Raw genomic sequence first — 22,500 nt, 5'->3', positions numbered from 1 at the left:
AAAATGAGCACAAATCCCCACAGATAGACTCAAAAGCCTTGTGAAGAGCCTTACCTGACAGCTTTGTATACAGTACAAGCTCATAGTCAAGCATTCGTATACTTTTGTCCACTTTAGTAGGACAATAATAATAAATAATACATCAGAACAGGAACTGAAGGTCTTTGTTCCCTAATGGGCCCGGAAGGGCCCTGGAAATTCAGTGTAAGACAGCAACAGGTAACACACAGAGGGAACGGGCGAGAGACCTAGACTCAGTGTTTAAAAGAGAGAGAGAGAGAAAGAGAGAGAGAGAGGATAACACGACGACGTCTCAACATCCAACGATGTTTCGTACAAATAGGCTGATTCTTTTACACACACACACACACACACACACACACACACACACACACACACACACACACACACACACACACACACACACACACACACACACCCTACTAACCGTACACCTCCCCCCCTTCCCGCCACACAATATTTCTTATGAGCTCTCGGCCGCCGCCTTCTTCATGAATTTTTATTACACAAAACTATAAACAGATTGATTTCGCACCGACTGCGTTATTGCATTTTTATTTAATTCTCGTCCTCTCTCTCTCATCCTCTCTCTCATTCTCTTTTCTCTCTCATTCTCTCTCTCTCATCTTCTCTTTATCCCCTCTCTCTCATCCTCTCTCTCATCTCCTCTCTTCTTTTTTCTCTCTTCTTTCCTCTCTCGCGTCTTCCTCTCTATTTTCCTCTTCCTTCCTTTCTCAGACATCTCAGCCTGCTGTTTCAGAACTTCTCAGAAACGACGCAGGCTCCACCAACGCTGTTCTAAGCTTTTACTGAATACGTTTTACAAAAAAAAAAACCAACATTACTTTTTATATTTCTGTTTTTGGATCACTGTTAAGAGTTTGGTATGTTCTCTCGGTGTCCATGCACTTTATGAGGAACACTTGACTTCATGCATTCCTTGACCATTTCATGAGCTACACTTACCATATAAGTGTAAAATAAATTAAATAAATAACTACATAAAAAATTAATAAATAAAATAAATGACTAAATAAAAAAAATACCAAAAAAAAAGAAATAAATAAAATAAATAAAATAATTAAAATAAATAAATTAATTAAAACATTAAACAACAATTATTAAAATGAGTTCCATTAACATCTACGTTCTTGATGCTCTAAACATAGATGTGCACATTATTAGGAACGCTGGACTCTATGCATGCCTTGACCATTTCATGAGCTCCACTTACCATAAAGGTGTAAAATAAATAAATAAATAAATAAATAAATAAAGTAATACATAAAATAAAATGCATGAATAAATCCAAAATAAATGAATAAATAAATAAATAGATAAATAGATCAATAGATCAATAGATTAAAAACATTAAAATAAATAAATAAAACATTAATTAAGAAAAAAAAGCTGCATAAATCGTACTAGGTAAGTTGGTGAGTGGGTTACTTGGTGAGTTACTTGGACGCTTTTCTTAGTGTTTCCCAAACTTGTTTTGTAAAAAAAAAAACAAAGTGCTCTAAATGTGCACATGCACTTTATTAGGAACGCACTTAAAATATAGGTGCGTTTTCTGGGGTATACATTTACTGACTGGCATCTATCTGTTGCTTCGAATACCTCATCACCCCCTGTACCCCTTCCTTTGGTTTAAACGAACCCCCGTTGATTAGTTACATGGTTAAACGAGTGAGACGTTCCGCCAGACCTGTGTGTGTGTGCTGGTGTGTGTGTGTGCTGGTGTGTGTGTGTGCTGGTGTGTGTGTGTGCTGGTGTGTAGTGTATCAGCAGCGGGCGTGCTGTGTGTAATGAGGCCTCATGCAGCCTCACGCTGTCTCTCCTCACAGCGGGTTTGTGTTGGCACAGCATCACTCCAGCCCACCCACTTCATACCCCCCACCACCCCGACCTCTCTGCTGGAGTCCACCGTAATTGGGATCTTGTCAACGGCAAATTAGTCGGGATTAGCCGTGCTGTGACTCCTGGAACGCATGCCAGCATTAACATTGAGCGTGTGTGTGTGTGTGTGTGTGTGTAAGACCAGATGCTTAACCTTCACCCTGTGGCCGTGTGTATTTTGGCTGTGCGTTATTCATCTAATACACCAGCCAGCACTCAGGTCACAAATGCACCCGGGGTACATTTAGACATGTGGAGAACATACCAAACTCATAACATACAGTGATCGAAGGAAGGATGAGGATTGAAACCAGGTTATAAGGATACAGGATGTTATGATTTAAACCCAGTATAAGTGTCTGGAACATCAGATCAAATATCTCAGGACTGTCTCCAGGGTGGTCAATTTATTATTATTATTATTATTATTATTATTATCATGTAATAATAATTGTAATAATAATAATAATAATAACAATAATAATAACAATAATAACAATAATAATAAAAATAATTATTATTATAATGATTATTATTATCATTATTATTGTTATTATTATTGTTATTATTATTGTTATTATTATTATTATTACAATTATTATAGTTATTATTATTATAATTATAATAATAATAATTATTATTATTATTGTTATCATTATTATCATTATTATTTTTATTATTGTTATTATTATTATTATTATTATTGTCATTACTAATGATTATTATCATAATAATAATCATATTATCATTGGCATCATTATTATAAATATAATATTATCATTATTGTTAACATTATTACTGTTATATTATTATTATTTTAATTATTATCATAATTATTATAAATATATTTGTTATCATAATTGTTATAATTTTTTTTTTTTTATTATTAGTACTGCTATTATAATCATTATTATTACTATTATTATTATCACTATTGCTATTGTTTTTATTACCATTATTATTATTATTATTATTATTATTATTATTATTATTATTATTATTATTATTGCCACATTCATTCTGATGTGTCTTCCTGTCTCCGGTGACAGAAACATCCTCTCGCTTCCTCTTTAACTCTGCAAAAAAAATCCCCCCAAAACAGTCTTTATTACTGAAGCCTGAAGGCCAGCGGCACTAAAGAGGCCCCCGAAAAAAAACCCGATATGGAAATCAGTGGTTGCTGATATAAGGCGAGTCCCTGATTTCTCCTCCTGTCTTTAAAGAAAAGAGCGCCAGAGGAGGGAAGAAGAGAAGAAACAGAAGCAGATGATTGTTTTTATTCTCCGAGGCTTTATGAGAAATTAATTAATTATGAATGAATGAGTAAAAGAAAAGAGGGGCGCTCGGGGAGCGTAATTACACCCCTCCCTCGCCCCCTCGCTGGGTCCCGATAACGGCCCAGCTCTGTTCTCTCTTAAATAGCTCTTTATCACCTTTAATTTAGAAATGTAAAGCTGATAAAATTTAATAATGCTTTAATTCGGCGCTGATTTAGAGACGTTCTGGCGCCCATCGTCTCCCTGTCTGAATGGGTGGGGGTGTGGGGGGGTTCGTGAGGAACGACGTATCGAGCACCATCTACCTCCCATCTGACTTTTATTTTTTTGTCATTTCCATATTTCAGGCTCTCATTTTATTCTGCGTCTGGTCCGAGATGAAGGAGCGCAGGGACCCGAACTGAACAATCCTAAATCAAATCACTCAATTACAGACCGGGGGGTGAGGGGGTGAGGGGGTAATGCGGTGGGGAGGGGGGGGCATGGTAATTTCTGCCGTCGTCGGATTGAAGCACTCCCGCCGGACTGATGGATGGATGAACGGATGATTCACGGACTCACACGTATAGGTAAATAAATGAATATGCCATGCAGAAATACAATGTGGAGCGCGTGGCGGTCGCCACACGCGCTAATCGATGGGCTGCGAAGAAACATGACACAATTAAGCAGATATCGAGCGAGCGGCGGAGGATCCAGGGTACGAGGCCGCGTCTGAAATAAATAATAGATTTTTTTGTCTCTTAGATCTGATGTACAGTAAACACTGCTGAGCAGAAGCACGTGGATATAACAGATCCGTTTAGACTCGTAACATCATTAATTAACAAATTAATCAGTGTTTTTAATTCCTAATTGAATCCCCGCAACACATTTCAGACAAAAGCTGATGGAATTTCTGTCAAATATTTAAATAAAATGAAACAAAAAGTTCATCAAAATCAGATGATATCATGATCAAGTATGAAAGGAGTGTTTTCTTTTGACTATTTTAAACCAGAGCAAGAACAAACCTAAACAGAAGGGAACCGGAGCAGAAGGGAACTGGAGCAGGAGGGAACCTGTACAGGAAGGAAATGGAACAGGAGGGAATTGGAGCAAGTGGGAACCGGAGCAAGAGGTAACCAGTACAAGAGGGAACCAAAGTAAAAGGGAACCAGAACAGGAAGGAACCAAAACAGGAAGGAACCAGAACAGGAGGGAACCGGAGAGGAGGGAACTGTTGCAGAAGGAAATTGGAGCAGAAAGGAACCAGAGCACGAGGGAACCAGAACAGGAGGGAACCAAAACAGGAGGGAACTGAAGCAGGAGGGAACTGAAGCAGGAGAGAACTGAAACAGGAGAGAACCAGAGCAAGTGGGAACCAGGGCAGGTGGGAACCAAAGTAAGAGGGAACTGGAGCAAGAAGGAATTCTTGCAGAAGGGAATTGGAGAGGGAGGAAACCGGAGCAGAAAAGAATGAAGCAAGAACCGGAGCAGGAGGGAACCTGTACAGAAGGGAACCAGAGCAGGAGGAAACCAGAACAGGAGAGAATTGAAGCAGGAACGAACCCTGTTCTGTGGTTGAGATGCCTGAATGGAAGGGAGGTAACAGTTCCTATAAACGAAATTGAAACGAGCTCTGGCCCACTGAACTCGCTGGCGCTGTTGCACAGAATTGCACAATCGTTTCGGGTTCCGTTTGTCGGAACAGCGGCGGACTGTGTTAAGTCACAATGGTTTTCTGAAGAACTTCAGCTCATGTGGTGCAGCAGCATTTTCTCAAGCATCGTCCATCACAAAGATTCTGTATTAGAATAAACTGCCTAAAAATACTAACCTTCCTTACTAACTTCCTTACTCCATACTAACCCCCCTCCTAACCCTAATACCCCACACACCAAACCCCCTCCTTACCCTAATCCCCCACACACCAAACCCCCTCCTAACCCTAATCCCCAACACACCAAACCCCCTCCTAACCCTAATACCCCACACACCAAACCCCCTCCTAACCCTAATACCTCACACACCAAACCCCCTCCTTACCCTAATCCCCCACACACCAAACCCCCTCCTAACCCTAATACCCCACACACCAAACCCCCTCCTAACCCTAATACCTCACACACCAAACCCCCTCCTTACCCTAATCCCCCACACACCAAACCCCCTCCTAACCCTAATCCCCAACACACCAAACCCCCTCCTAACCCTAATACCCCACACACCAAACCCCCTCCTAACCCTAATACCTCACACACCAAACCCCCTCCTTACCCTAATCCCCCACACACCAAACCCCCTCCTAACCCTAATCCCCCACACACCAAACCCCCTCCTAACCCTAATCCCCCACACACCAAACCCCCTCCTAACCCTAATACCCCACACACCAAACCCCCTCCTAACCCTAATCCCCCACACACCAAACCCCCTCCTAACCCTAATCCCCCACACACCAAACCCCCTCCTAACCCTAATCCCCCACACACCAAACCCCCTCCTAACCCTAATCCCCCACACACCAAACCCCCTCCTAACCCTAATCCCCCACACACCAAACCCCCTCCTAACCCTAATCCCCCACACACCAAACCTCCTCCTAACCCTAATCCCCCACACACCAAACCCCCTCCTAACCCTAATCCCCCACACACCAAACCCCCTCCTAACCCTAATCCCCCACACACCAAACCCCCTCCTAACCCTAATACCTCACACACCAAACCCCCTCCTTACCCTAATCCCCCACACACCAAACCCCCTCCTAACCCTAATCCCCCACACACCAAACCCCCTCCTAACCCTAATCCCCCACACACCAAACCCCCTCCTAACCCTAATACCCCACACACCAAACCCCCTCCTAACCCTAATCCCCCACACACCAAACCCCCTCCTAACCCTAATCCCCCACACACCAAACCCCCTCCTAACCCTAATCCCCCACACACCAAACCCCCTCCTAACCCTAATCCCCCACACACCAAACCCCCTCCTAACCCTAATACCCCACACACCAAACCCCCTTTTGCCGCATGGTACTTAAGGCGAGCAGCTTTTAATAGGCAATAGAAGCAGGTGTGAGAGTAACAGGAACGGCGCCCCCTACATTCATTATTGGATCTGTATCCATCACACTGCTGACTTATACGTGACCCCGGCACAGATATTGACCGGCGTGGCACGCGGTGACCAGTCCCATTTACAGTCTCATTTATTTACCGCCTGCTAGACTGAGTGAAGGCTTTCTCACTCTCTCTCTCTCTCTCTCTCTCTCTCTCTCTCTCTATATATATATATATATATATATATATATATATATATATATAAATATATACAGTGTATCACAAAAGTGAGTACACCCCTCACATTTCTGCAGATATTTAAGTATATCTTTTCATGGGACAACACTGACAAAATGACACTTTGACACAATGAAAAGTAGTCTGTGTGCAGCTTATATAACAGTGTAAATTTATTCTTCCCTCAAAATAACTCAATATACAGCCATTAATGTCTAAACCACCGGCAACAAAAGTGAGTACACCCCTAAGAGACTACACCCCTAAATGTCCAAATTGAGCACTGCTTGTCATTTTCCCTCTAAAATGTCATGTGATTTGTTAGTGTTACTAGGTCTCAGGTGTGCATAGGGAGCAGGTGTGTTCAATTTAGTAGTACAGCTCTCACACTCTCTCATACTGGTCACTGAAAGTTCCAACATGGCACCTCATGGCAAAGAACTCTCTGAGGATCTTAAAAGACGAATTGTTGCGCTACATGAAGATGGCCAAGGCTGCAAGAAGATTGCCAACACCCTGAAACTGAGCTGCAGCACAGTGGCCAAGATCATCCAGCGTTTTAAAAGAGCAGGGTCCACTCAGAACAGACCTCGCGTTGGTCGTCCAAAGAAGCTGAGTGCACGTGCTCAGCGTCACATCCAACTGCTGTCTTTGAAAGATAGGCGCAGGAGTGCTGTCAGCATTGCTGCAGAGATTGAAACGGTGGGGGGTCAGCCTGTCAGTGCTCAGACCATACGCCGCACACTACATCAAATTGGTCTGCATGGCTGTCACCCCAGAAGGAAGCCTCTTCTGAAGTCTCTACACAAGAAAGCCCGCAAACAGTTTGCTGGAGACATGTCAACAAAGGACATGGATTACTGGAACCATGTCCTATGGTCTGATGAGACCAAGATTAATTTGTTTGGTTCAGATGGTCTCAAGCATGTGTGGCGGCAATCAGGTGAGGAGTACAAAGATAAGTGTGTCATGCCTACAGTCAAGCATGGTGGTGGGAATGCCATGGTCTGGTGCTGCATGAGTGCAGCAGGTGTTGGGGAGTTACATTTCATTGAGGGACACATGAACTCCAATATGTACTGTGAAATACTGAAGCAGAGCATGATCCCCTCCCTCCGGAAACTGGGTCGCAGGGCAGTGTTCCAGCATGATAATTACCCCAAACACACCTCTAAGACGACCACTGCTTTATTGAAGAGGCTGAGGGTAAAGGTGATGGACTGGCCAAGCATGTCTCCAGACCTAAACCCAATAGAACATCTTTGGGGCATCCTCAAGCGGAAGGTGGAGGAGCGCAAAGTCTCGAATATCCGCCAGCTCCGTGATGTCGTCATGGAGGAGTGGAAAAGCATTCCAGTGGCAACCTGTGAAGCTCTGGTAAACTCCATGCCCAGGAGAGTTAAGGCAGTTCTGGGAAATAATGGTGGCCACACAAAATATTGTCACTTCAGGAACTTTCACTAAGGGGTGTACTCACTTTTGTTGCCGGTGGTTTAGACATTAATGGCTGTATATTGAGTTATTTTGAGGGAAGAATAAATTTACACTGTTATATAAGCTGCACACAGACTACTTTTCATTGTGTCAAAGTGTCATTTTGTCAGTGTTGTCCCATGAAAAGATATACTTAAATATCTGCAGAAATGTGAGGGGTGTACTCACTTTTGTGATACACTGTATATATATATATATATATATATATATATATAAGTGAGACTCGATGGCCAGGGTTTGAATCTTCACCAAACACAAAGAACTATATAAGCAAAAGTATCAGGATGCCCTTTTTAGTTCTTGAATTTGTGTATTTCAGCCAGAATAACTGCAAACGAGAGTAATAAATTAATCATATAAACAGAATTAAGCTTCCGATTTTACAGGAACAGTTTAGGGAATGTTTAGGAACAGTTACAAACAGTTACAAACAGTTGGGAACAGTTTAGGGAATGTTTAGGAACAGTTTATTCCAGCATGACAAAACAAGCTCTATGAACTAAACTGGAATCACCTAGAACGCCAACTGGAACTTTTTTTTATTGCCATCATATAAATGACGTAATATTTTGACTAAACGGGCACAAATTCCCACAGACACACTGAAACCTTGTTGTAGCTCAAGCTCAGTTCAAGCCTTTTTGTTCAGTTTCATCAAGTGATAAAACGTAACCAGAGACAGGAAGTGAGGTTCCCCCGCACCCGGGTGAATTACGCCCGCTTTAATTGGCATCAATGGCGTTTTAAGCAAACTGTTTGAATAAGTAAAAAGCACTCGGGCGAGCGAGAAGCCAAGTGTGCAATTATCGGAACCGTATCAGTCAAGACTGAGCGCCGGGGAGGACGGAGTGTGTGTGAGTGTGTGTGTGTGTGTGTGTGTGTGTGAGGTCCACAGGTAGCAGATCAATTACCTAAAAGCCACTTCATTACCGCGCCGCGCTGACATGTTTATAAGGATGAACTTTCGGGGCCCGATTAGACAGGGGCCATCCATGCGGGCGCGGGTCGCCCCGGGGCACGCCTGACCCCGTCTCATTTCCACACCTATTATATGCTAATGACGGTCATTGGGAGACGTCGGGGGTTAGAAGGAGTTAATTTAGGGGCTCATTACGCGCTGCCGTATTTCACCCGGGCTCGGGAGAGGAGCGCGGGGCGAGGAAGAGGAGGAGATTCGGGACGGGAGGACAGGAAGTGCTGGTTTATGTCTCGCCAGGGAGACAGGAAGAGGAGCTGGCATTTAATGAAAAGGAGGAGGAGAAATAATTGGATTTGTCGCGTTTGATGTGTAATGCGGTAGATCATTTACCGACGGGCGCGCCAACTACCCCGAAACGTCTGATCTTGTACCTGTTTAGCCACACCAGGGCGGCCGAGGTACCCGGGTGGCACGACGGTTCTGTATTTTAGGCGTCGCCATAGCGGATTGTTCCTCTGCAGTTTTTACACCGGACGCCCTTCCTGGCACAACCCTCCTTTTTTGGGACCTGCACTAGGGGTGCATTGGTTCACGCCCCTCTTTACGTCCTCTGTGTTTGTGAGCCCAGCCTGGGATTCGAACCCGCCAACCACCCCGAAACGTCTGATCTTGTACCTGTTTAGCCACACCAGGGCGGCCGAGGTACCCGGGTGGCACGACGGTTCTGTATTTTAGGCATCGCCGGACGTCCTTCCTGGCGCAACTCTTCAATTTTGGGACCGGCACTAGGGGGCAATGGTTCACGCCCCTTCATGCGTCTTCTGTGTTTGTGAGCCCAGTTTGGGATTCAAACCCCAGGAACTCAGGCAGTGCTGCTACCATTACACCACACTAGTTACGGGTTCGAATCTCAGTGGTGCTATCATCCGACTGGGCGTCCACACAGGCATTATTACTACCAAGCATAACGACAGAAAGTCTGATGTATCAGACGAGCTACTTATAGGTTTACATACATTAAATGGTCAAAAGTATTCGGACGCCTGACCGTGAGCTTGTTGCACAACTGTTCAGAGAAGGCTTCTCACAAGACTTTGAAGTATGTCTGTGGGAATTTGTGCCTGTTTAGTCAAAAGATGGGAGCATTTGTATGGCCGGGCGCTGATGCTGCTCTCCCTCTTTCTCACTCTCTCACTCTCTATAAGTGAGACTCGATGGCCAGGGTTTGAATCTTCACCGAACACAAAGAACAATATGAGCAAAAGTATCGGGACGCCACTTTTAGTTCTGGAATTTGTGTATTTGAGCCAGAAGAGGAGTAATAAAGCAATCATATAAAGGAAATTAAGCTTCCGATTTTGCAGGAACAGTTTAAGGAAGGACCTTTCATGTTCCAGCATAACGAAGCAAGTTCTATAAAGACTAGGAACTAGAATGAACTGGAACATCAACAGGGCTCTGTGCCGGACACTGGAGATTTTCTTCATGTCTTTATAGATCTTGCTTTGTGCTGGAACAGTTGGACCTTCCCTAAACTGTTGCTGCACAGTCTGAAGCATGTCATTCCTTCATATGATTGATTTATTACACCTGTTAGCAACTGCTGTGGCCGAAACACATGAATTCAACAGTTAGACGGGGCGTCCCGATACTTTTGACCATGTAGTGTGTGTGGGCACAACTTTGATTTTGTTTTGCTAATGTAGCACATAAATGTAGGTCAGGTGGAGGAAAATGTAAATACCAACCTCACACACACACACACACACACACACACACACACTTCCTGCTAAAATATTTAGAGTGGCGCTTAATGTGATCCCTTTACAGGAACAGGTGGGTCAGGAGCCAGACGTCTTCACTTCCTGTCTGTCTGGTTAAACTCTACTAAAGCGTCATGTTTATAAAGACTCCAGGGTCAGATTCTAGTAAACCTCATAACCAACCCACTACTGCAGGTTCAGATCCTAATAAACCTCATAACCAACCCACTACTGCAGGTTCAGATCCTAATAAACCTCATAACCAACCCACTACTGCAGGGTCAGATCCTAATAAACTTAATAACCATCCCAAATCCTAATAAACCTCATGGTGTGATTTTGTGTGTGTATGTTTGTGTGATTTCGTGTGTGTTTGATTTCGTGTGTGTGTGATTGTGTGTGTATGTGTGTGTGATTTTTGTGTGTGTGTGATTGTGTGTGTGATTTCATGTGTGTGTATGTTTGTGTGTGTGATTTCTTGTGTATGTGTGTGTGTGTGTGATTTCTTGTGTATGTGTGTGTGTGTGATTTCTTGTGTGTGTGAGATTTCTTGTGTGTGTGTGTGTGATTTTGTGTGTGTGTGGTTTCTTGTGTGTGTATGTGTATATGTTTGTGTGTTTGATTTCGTGTGTGTGTGTGTGATTTTTTTTGTGTGTGTGTGATTTCTTGTGTGTGTGTGATTTCTTGTGTGTGTGTGTGTGATTTCTTGTGTGTGTGTGTATGTGATTTCTTGTGTGTGTGTGTATGTGTGTGAGATTTCTTGTGTGTGTGTGATTTTGTGTGTGTGTGATTTCTTGTGTATGTGTGTGTGTGGTTTCTTGTGTGTGTATGTGTATATGTTCGTGTGTTTGATTTCGTGTGTGTGTGTGTGTGTGTGTGTGTGTGATTTATTGTGTGCGTGTGTGTGTGTGTGTGTGTGTGCCCTATGATGGACTGGCGACTTGTCTAGAGTGTTTCCTACCTTTCACCTGAGGAATCAGACCCACTGCGACCCTGACCAGGATAAATCAGTGGTACAACAAACAAATACTTAATAAATTACAGACTGACAGAATGAATGTTAATGATCATTGTTATCATATGTTTAAATGAAGCTCCACTCGTTGCTCGGGGGTCCAGCGCTCTCGAGCGGCAGATCACATGTGCGTTTGAGGAAAAATATTAGCCCGGCGGTCTGGGCGCGCGGCTCTCAGACGAGCTTTTAGCGATTATTTTCGTGTCCATCACGGCTGGGCAGCCTGGCTTCGTTTCAGAAACCATTAACAGCGATCAATGTCGATTATGATTCACTCCGCCGGCCGCTCGCTTCCTTCTGACCGGCCGGGAGGGACGAATCTGCGGGGAATTACACACGCTACGTGGACAAAAGTATTGGGACACTCCTTCCCCTATTCAAGTGCTCTCAGTTTAAAGTATGTCTGTGGGAATTTGTGCCCGTTCAGTCAAAAGATGACAGCATTTGTATGGCGGGTGCTGACTGATCAGTTGATGTTCCGGTTCATCCCAGAGCTGTTTAGTGGGGCTGAGGTCAGGGATCTGTGCAGGACACTGGAGTTAGTTTAAACCAAACTTTTCATGTTGGAACAGGAAAGGACCTTCCCTAAACTGTTGCTGCAAAGTCAAACGCATATCAGTTCTCTAATATGATTTATTACAGCGTATAATTTAATAATTATACGGAGTGTCCCAATACTTTATTAAGCGGTTAGGGTCTCTCTCTCTCTCTCTCTCTCTCTCTCTCTCTCTCTCTCTCTCTCACACACACACACACACACACACACACACACTCTGGTTTGATGTGTGCTGGTTGCTGATGTGATGATGAGATGTTGATGCTTCACCTTGATCACACTTTATGAAGGAGAAGTGTATAAATTATGCAGCACGTCGCTCGTGAGCGGCACCGCAGTGTGAATTCGTCATCACATTCTAATCACTGTCAAATATCTCAGAGTGCTATCACCCGCCCCGCCCCACCTAGAGGTTCACCCATCAGCCATAACATTAAAACCACCTCCTTGTTTCTACACTCACTGTCCATGTTATCAGCTCCACTTACCATATAGAAGCACTTTGTAGTTCTACAATTACTGACTGTAGTCCATCTGTTGCACCCTGTTCTTCAATGGTCAGGACCCCTACAGGACCACCACAGAGCAGGTATTATTTATGTGGTGGATCATTCTCAGCACTGCAGTGACACTGACATGGTGGTGGTGTGTTAGTGTGTGTTGTGCTGGTATGAGTGGATCAGACACAGCAGCGCTGCTGGAGTTTTTAAACACCGTGTCCACTCACTGTCCACTCTATTAGACACTCCTACCTAGTCGGTCCACCTTGTAGATGTAAAGTCAGAGACGATCGCTCATCTATCGCTGCTGTTTGAGTCGGTCATCTTCTAGACCTTCATCAGTGGACACAGGACGCTGCCCACGGGGCGCTGTTGGCTTGATGTTTTTGGTTGGTGGACTATTCTCAGTCCAGCAGTGACAGTGAGGTGTTGAAAACTCCAGCAGCGCTGCTGTGTCTGATCCACTCATACCAGCACAACACACACTAACACATCACCACCATGTCAGTGTCAGTGCAGTGCTGAGAATGATCCACCACCTAAATAATACCTGCTCTGTGGTGGTCCTGTGGGGGTCCTGTGGGGGTTCTGACCATTGAAGAACAGGGTGAAAGGGGGTAACAAAGCATGCAGAGAAACAGATGGACTACAGTCAGTAGTTGTAGAACTACAAAGTGCTTCTATATGGTAAGTGGAGCTGATAAAATGGACAGTGAGTGTAGAAACCAGGAGGTGGTTTTAATGTTATGGCTGATTGGTATATATATATCTCCCGCATAGACACACACACACACACACACACACACACACACACGCACACCAATTGTCTCTGTTGTCCCTGTACATGTATCGCTACGCCTGCTTTCATGTGTAGAGCAGATGTAGTCATCTGGCATGTTAATGAGATACACACTACACACACACACACACACACACATGCTTATACACAATAGGCCACGTTACACACTGCCCCCCTCACACTTTTCCTTTTGGTGGTGATTAGGATTGAATTGGATGTTTCCCCCTGAGACCTCTGCTCCAACACACACACACACACACACACACACACACACACACACACACACGTATGCATGTACGCACACACCTTGTATAACAAATGCATACATCTTGCCCAAGAGAGTGGGACATGATGCCTTTACATTACAATGTGATAAACAATTGAGGTTCCTGGTTCAAGCCTCACCAACCGCTAGGTTAGCACTGTTGGGCCCTTGAGCGAGGCCCCTAACCCTTACTTGCTTGTATTGTATTTAGTCACATTTGCAAGTTGCTTTGGTTCACTAACTGTTGTAAATTTTAAAGCTCATCTGAAGCAAGAACAGCTCAGGGGTCCTACAGTGGCAACCAGACCATTCACTATTCAATCTGACCATCCATCCATCCATCACTCCGTCCATCCATCCATCCATCCATCACTCCGTCCATCCATCCATCCATCCATCACTCCGTCCATCCATCCATCCATCCATCACCCCGTCCATCCATCCATCCATCCATCCATCCATCCATCCATCCATCCGTCCATCCATCCATCCATCTGACCATTTACCATTCCATCTGACCATCCATCCATCCATCACTCCGTCCATCCATCCATCCATCCATCCATCCATCCATCTGACCATTTACCATTCCATCTGACCATCCATCCATCCATCACTCCGTCCATCCATCCATCCATCACTCCGTCCATCCATCCATCCATCCATCCATCTGACCATTTACCATTCCATCTGACCATCCATCCATCCATCACTCCGTCCATCCATCCATCCATCCACCCATCCATCCATCCATCCATCCATCCATCCATTCATCTGTTTATCCGTCATCCATCTGACCATTTACCATTCCATCTGACCATCCATCCATCCATCACTCCGTCCATCCATCCATCTGACCATTCACTATTTAATCTGACCATCCATCCATCCATCACTCCGTCCATCCATCCATCCATCCATCCATCCATCCATCCATCCATCTGACCATTTACCATTCCATCTGACCATCCATCCATCCATCACTCCGTCCATCCATCCATCCATCCATCCATCTGACCATTCACTATTCAATCTGACCATCCATCCATCCATCCATCCATCCATCTGTCCATCTGTCATCCATCCGACAATTCACTATTCCATCTGACCATCCATCTGTCCATCTGTCCATCCGTCCTTCCAGTGTATGTTACGTTCTGAATTATTAGGAGAATCACTATTGATTGTTGTCGGAGCCTCCCGGTGGAGGTGGAGTGAGACGAGAACTGAGATAAGAAAGAACGACCGGACAGGTCAAACAGACTGGTCAGAATCCTCCAGCTACCTTTAACCATCCATTAAGGTGCCTGACCGATGGGTCAAAGGTCGCTGGAAGGGCAAAGTTGACACATGATGTGTGTTTCAGTCAACTTCACTTTCTTTCACCCCAAGCAAGTGTTCAGGTTAACACAGAACGCTGTGTCCAAAAGTATGTGGACACCTGACCATAAGTCCTTGTCCTTGTCAAGTCGTTGTCTTGGTTTTGGTTGGCATAAGACTTGGTTTTGGACTTGGTTTGGTCTTATATTGATTTTTTTGGTCCTGCTTTTGGTTTTGGTTCACATAGGACGTTGTTTTGAAGATGTTTCTGGGCCTTGTCCTTGTCTTGGTCTTCAACTTCAGTCTTGTCTCGATTACGTAAACGTACATTTTTGGGTCTTGTGTTTGTCTTTTTGGTTTTGGCTGGTATAGGTGTTGGTCTTGAACTTACGCAGAAAAAATATTTTATTGTTTTGCGCACGTTTATTTAAATATATGATAAATAAAATCTGTTCTATTTTAACACTCGTCCATAAAAACAGCGCAGAATGTTTTTCAACTTCAACTCTAAACCAGATCTGATTCTTTAAAACATTTCGTAGTAAAAGACGTTGGTCAGCGGTTTAGATTTTTGTTTTTGCCGTATGCAGCTGGTTCGTATCGCGGTGACGCCTCCTGCTCGGTTAAAAGTTCGTCGTGATAAAACCGATGTGTAATATTCACGCTGCCGCTGACTCGACTCGCTGTTTCGTTAAACAAAATCCTCCTATTATCATCCACACAAGGCTGAATCCGTGTTGTTGTTTTTACTCTCCGGTCCCAGGCCGTAACGCCTCGTACCGCGCCCCCTCACCCCTCTGTAGCGGGAAATCCAGCTCTGCGGCTTCTCGCTCGGCCTTGAGGTCCTATTTTCGTTTGCTATTTTCAGCGTGAGATTAAGGAAGGAGCAGAACACGACCCTGCGGCTGGACGTGGAGGAGCGGAGGAGGAGGAGGAGGAGGAACGCTCAGATTTTGGTCAGCACTGTCACGGTGAAAGTGTGAACCTGTCACATGACTCCGGTGTGACCGGTCCTTCCTGAATGACCACCTGAACCACCTGATTAGATTATTGTTGGTTCATCAAACCACAATGACTCGACACGTACCCTCCTGCTACATGTGATACTGGTCTGAACTGGTTTAAGCATTACTGTGGTTTTGGACTTGTCCTAGGAAACACTGAGGATCTTGATCCTGACCATTAAAAGTCTTGGTCTTGGTTTGTCTTGGGTTTAGTCAGCATAAGAGTTGGTCTTGAACTTGAATTTTTTGGGGGCTTGCTCTTGTCTTGGGTTGTCTTGGTTTGGGTTTGCAAAAGACATGGATTTTAACTTCAGCCTTGTCTTGATTTTTTGGGGGGCTTGCTCTTGTCTTGATTTTGGTTGGCATAAGACTTGGTCTTGCTCAGGCCTTTCTCATGTCTTGGGTTGTCTTGGTTTTGGTCGGTATAGGACTTGGCCTTGAACTTGAAGTTTGGTCTTCTCTTGATTTTTTGGGGCTTACTCTTGACTTGGTTTTGGTTGGCATAGGACTTGGCCTTGAATTTTTGTCTTGTCTTGATTTTTGGGTCCTATTCTTGATTTTGGTTGGCATAGGACTTAATCTTGAAGATGTTTTTGGGGCCTTGACCCTGTCTTGGTTTGACTTGGTTTTGGTTGGCACAGGACTTGGTCTTGAAGATGTTTTGGGTTTTACTCTTACTGTCTTCAGTTGTTTTGGTTGGTATAGGATTTGGCCTTGAACTTTATTCTTGTCTTGATTTTTTTGGGTCTTGCCCATTAATGATCTTGGCCTTGGTTATAACTTGTATGATAATGGACTGGTTATAGTATTGATTGATTGTCTTTGTTTTGCATTGGACCCCTTGGTGTTGTCTAGGTCTCCTCTGGTATTAGGATTGGGTTTGGGCCGTTTTTTGGTTTTAACCAAAGGAACAAGTCATGTTTTTTGGGTCTAGGTTTTTATGGATCTGGACTTGACATCTTCAAGTAGCATGGGTCCTCCATCAATACAAGTCTTGTTCTTCTATTGGTATTGTTAATTGAACTTCTTGGTCTTACCCTGGTCTCAGCCTGTACAGTTTTTAGTACTGGTCTTGGTCCTGTTCTTGTCTTGATCTTACTGGCAGTGCATTAGTCACATGTCCCCACAATGCCAAAATCATCATCCTATCTTACACAATGTCCCCACAATGTTGAAACTGTCATGAATTCTATAATCTCCGGTCCCCATAAGGGAGCTAAGTACACGTCCCCACATACACAAACACTTCATATGCACACATGGCCAATGAGGAAGAAAGGAGTTCATAACTTTTTAGCCTGGGGGGGAAAAGACTCGGTCACATGTGGACGGAAATACAAAAGCAGAGGAATGAAGGTGCGCGGGGTGCATGAGAGAATGAGGCGAGCTGTGATTAGAATAAAGCGGCGTGATGCGGGGCGCTCCCCTCCCTCTTTAATATCACACAGCTCTCCGTTTTCGGGGGACGAGCGGAAGAATCGGACGGATTTTCCAATAAACGCTCAGGCCGCGGGTTATTTGTGAGCTCCGGTCGGGCCCAATGCAGTTTGAGGTTATCACCGGCGGATATTGTCATCAGCCCGGTGGCGCACTCCGAGCGCTTTACCACCGCCGCCCGACTTTATAACCACGGAGAGAGGAAAACAAAGAGATCCGTAATGACGAGAGGTCAGCGTGTGTGGGCATGCTAGTCTGGAAGCTTCTTCTGTTTCCTCGCGCCGAACTTTCTGCACAATTTTCTCCTAAAAATCTTAAACAAACGTGATTCAAATATTTAAGGTTTAGTTTAATTTGCTAATTTAGAAGCATTAAAAAGATAATTGTGTCTTTCAAATGATTTTAGTTATGTGGCTTATCTGCAGAATTTATTCACCATTTAATTATTAAGAGTTGTATCCTTCTGCGTACCTGTGTTGGTCAGCAGAGGGGGCACAGAGGTGCAGATAATTGTTGTGTTATTTCACTCCAGGTGGAAGTTCTTCTATATATTGCGGCTTCTCTTTCTCAGCTTTGTCAGCTCCTTTGGTGCTGTGCTGCTCAATCTGGTTCAGTCAGGTCCAGTCCCTATAAGAAAGGTAAATTTACGTCCCCACAATGTCTAAACCGTCATGAACTGGTCCAGTCCAGTTTTTTGATAATGAGGGTTGTCAGCATTCTGTTTATTCCTGGGAACTTGCCCCGGTGTTGCGGCATGTTGGACCTCATGAAGGAACCCAGTTGAGAGAGCGAATTACACCAGAGGTGGCGTGACGTTCAATTTCCTGAGCTGGATTTGGTATGTGCAGGGAAGCGCAAAGTCCTTCTGTGTTCCCATGTTGGCCAGCAAAGGGGGCACGGAGGTGCAGATGATTGTTGAGGTCAAACACAATAAAACCGTGTCTTTATAGAACTCGCTTTGTGCTAAAGGGTTTAATCATGCTGAAAGAGAAAGGAGACTTCCCCAAACTGTTAGAAGCCACATTGTTAAAAGCATATCATTTAGCTTATATCATTTTACACACGTCAGCAACAGATACGTCAGAAACAACTAAATTAAATCATTAGCAGCAGCGTCCACATACTTTTGGCCAGATAATAAGCCTGAATGCTTCTGCCCATCTTTTTTATCAAAGATTTACCAAAAATAAATGGACGTTAATAAAACACCTGATACACTCAGCCCCCTTGTGCTCAATAACAAGAGTCACGATACCAAACACCAGTGTGAAATCACAGCCGTAGAATCACGCGGACGTGTTTTCGTTCTGTTTGTTTGGATGATTTATATCGTCGTGACAAACAAATCGAACAGATTTTCCAGTCGCGGAGAGAGAAAGCTACGACACGTGTGATGTGGACGCGAGCGGGATCGAAACTCTTTATCAGCCTGCCAGGGAGCCGGAACGGCTTTCCAAAACACGTCTGGGGTGCGTCAGGCTTGTTTTCCTGCTCCGGGGACGTGTTGTGTCTCGGCGCTGACAGAACGGAGCGCGTTTCCGGGTAGGCGCGTGGTCGGGCGAGCGAGCGGGCGCGGGGGGAAATTTACGCTGGCGTGTCTCGGCTGTTTTCGAGCGTCTGGGGGATTTTTCTCCGGCTGAAGCTCCGGCTGAAGCTCTCGGCGATGGATCCACTCATCTGAATGGAATGTCGTTCTCAGACGTGACCTGATGAGAACCAAATGGTCCGCAGCGGGACTGGAACAAACACACACGCGGCCTTCGTACAGTCGCTCCTGGTACTGGGAAACATTAAGATCATCACCACACATGTGCAGGGTCTCGTCCACCACCTATCCTTAGACATAGTCAAACATGTCTGTGTAGATGCCCGTCCGGATCTCAGTGGTGGTGGACTACTGTAACAGACTCGTCACCAGACTCTGAACCATGTCTGTGGGAATTTGCCTCCCTTTGATTGGGCACTGATGTTTGATTAAAGCCTCAGTTGACGTTCCGGTTCATCCCAGAGCTCTAAAGTGGGGCTGAGGTCACTGTCCTGAGAACTACTGTAACAGACTCCTCACCAGACTCTGAACCATGTCTGTGGGAATTTACGTCCCTTTGATTGGGCACTGATGTTGGCCAAGAGATCCTCAGTTGACATTCCGGTTCATCCCAGAGATCTCGAGTGGGGCGGTGGTCAGGGCCCTTGCTTTGAAACAGGAGACAGGCCTTCCCTAAACTGTTTGCTGCATGTCCTGTCAATGTTGTCATGTGGTCGCCTCATGACACGCCCAAAGTACCACAACTTGCAGGACTTAATGTGGCACAGGGGCATCTTTTGTGTTCTGGCCCTCTCGTTCGCTCGCTCAGTGGTCGTAGCACGTTTTTAGCTCAGGTGCTGCTGCTCGATCTGCTGCTAACAGTGTAAAAAATAAAGTACTTTGTGATGATTCCCAGCAGGTTAGGGAAGGCCCATTCCTGTTCCGGCAAGTCAAGGTTGGACGAGTCTAAACGTAACCCTGACCTGAACCCTAAACCCTGGATTGTGAGCTACACTTCCCAGTTGTGAGGTGTGAGTTTTGACCAGACGGGCACAAGTTCCCACAGACAGACTACAAACAAAATTATATAGATGATTTACATTGCGGCACTTAGCAGACGCTTTTAACCAAAGCGACTTACAGTGCTGTTGAGGGTTAAGGGCCTTGCTCAAGGGCCCAACAGTGGCAACCTGGCAGTGGTGGGGCTCGAACCAGCAACCTTCTCATTACTAGTTCAGTATCTTAACCACTAGGCTGCAACTGCCCTATAGAAATCCGTCCTAGATGAATATAGGCTGCCAATGGCTTGTGCACTAAATAGCCGGAAGTATGCGGACGCCTTTTACTGAGCTTGTTTGTAGTGTTCCGAGTATCAAGCGTGTTCCTGTTTTCATCAGTTCTGCAGGAACCGTTCTGTGTTTGATAACCGATGATGCAGGGAGTTCCTCAGACTTTCGGACCCGTCTGTACCCGTTCCTCTGGAACACCTCGATCCGAACCCCCGTCCTCAGCACGTGGTGTTGTGATTCTCTCTGTCCTGCTGACTCATCCGGTTGAGTCGGACTCTGGCGCGAGGCGGCGCAGGAATATCGGGTGGCTGCGGGAACGCGCCCGCCCGCGCTCACGTAGCTAACGTCAGCAAAGCTAACGCACCTGCAGGCGCTGCGTTAGGGTACGCAGCCAATATTGTGGGAGGTTTAGGTAGCGGTGCAGCCAGGGGACACGGTGTGTGGTGTTCCATGTGTTCCGTGTTAAACGGGAACCGTCCGAGGAAACTAGATCCAGAGGAACTCAGCTCCACCTACACGTGGCCAAAAGTATGTGGACACCCCTCTTGATAATCGAATTCAGCAGTTTCTGCCACATACGCCACTAACAAGTGTATAAAAATGATATAAGGTGAATGATATGCTTCTAATACTGTCACAACAGTTTAGGGAAGTCCCCCTCTCTGGTTTGACAACACAGAGCCCTGGTGAAGAGAACACTCAACCAAACTCAACACTTTAGGGATGAATTCAACTCGGATGGTGAGCCAGGCCTTCCTCTTTCTTCTAAACGGGCACAAATCCCCACAGACACACTCCCTCTGAAATCTAGTGGATGATATTACAGCGACAAAGGAAACAGAGAAGCTCATGGTCAAGCGTCCTAATACTTTTGTCCATTCTGTGTTGTTGATGATGCCTTGATCAACCGCTACACTCTGGTCAGGGTTGCAGCAGGTCCAGTTCCATCGGCAAACACCCTGCGCATGGGCGCCAATCCATAGCAGTGGTTCGACCCCCCTCCCTTCCTCAGACATAGCCAAACATGTCTGTGTAGATGCCTGGTCGGCTGCTAGCACAGTGGTGGTGGGCTATTGTAACAGACTGCTTCGAAGCATGTCTGTGGGAATTTGCGCCCATTCAGTTGGGCACTGATGTTAGCCAAGAGAGCCTCAGTTGACGTTCCAGTTCATCCCAGAGCTCTTGAGTGGGGCTGAGGTCACTGGACTGAGAACTACTGTAACAGACGCGTCACCAGACTTTGAACCATGTCTGTGGGAATTTGCGTCCCTCTGATTGATGACTTTAAAAGTGATAATAATAATAATAATAATAATAATAATAAACATATGAATAATAACAATAATAAACATATGAATAATAATAATAATAATAAATATAATAATAATAATAATAATAATAATAATAATAGTAATAATAATAATAATAATAAACATATGAATAATAACAATAATAACCATAATAATAATAATAATAATAATAATAATAATAATAATAGTAATAATAATAATAATAATAATAATAATAATAATAATAATAATTTGTATTAGTGCCTGTTTTATAACCAAGGTTTCTTTACACATTAAAAGGTAATAAATAAATAAATAATAATAAATAAATATTGTACTAAACTCCCTACAGACTGTTATTACAGGTGAGGTGGGTGAGGTTTGAAACCAGGTCTGAAGCAGCGTCCCACTGGTTCTTACAGTCCAGTGTAGCAACTCCCAGCGTGAGTGTTACTTGCGTGTTGAGTCAGACCGGTCCGGTTCTGATCATCGCCCGTACATCTGGCTCTCAGGAGGAGCGGCGGCACGATTCGGTAATGGTTTCCTCATGGAGAACTGAACCCACAATCCCACATCACACACGCACCTGATCCCATGGTTCCTTTCTTCCCCTCCCGGTTCCTCGTCCCGGACCGACCACATGAGTGCAGGAGGAACACGAGGAGAAACCTGAGTCAGCATCACGGGCTCGGGACAACATGTCATGAGCAGTGAAATCCCCCTCACCCACTCTGACCCTGACCACGGGGTCGACGTTGATTCAATTTAATAAACCTAAATTTTCTCAAGCTGAATTTGAATTTTCTGGATCTGAACCTGCACTTACGACCTAAACCTGATG

Source organism: Trichomycterus rosablanca, chromosome 19, assembly GCF_030014385.1.
Source record: "Trichomycterus rosablanca isolate fTriRos1 chromosome 19, fTriRos1.hap1, whole genome shotgun sequence".
NCBI lineage: Eukaryota > Metazoa > Chordata > Actinopteri > Siluriformes > Trichomycteridae > Trichomycterus > Trichomycterus rosablanca.
This window is presented reverse-complemented; position numbering follows the sequence as displayed.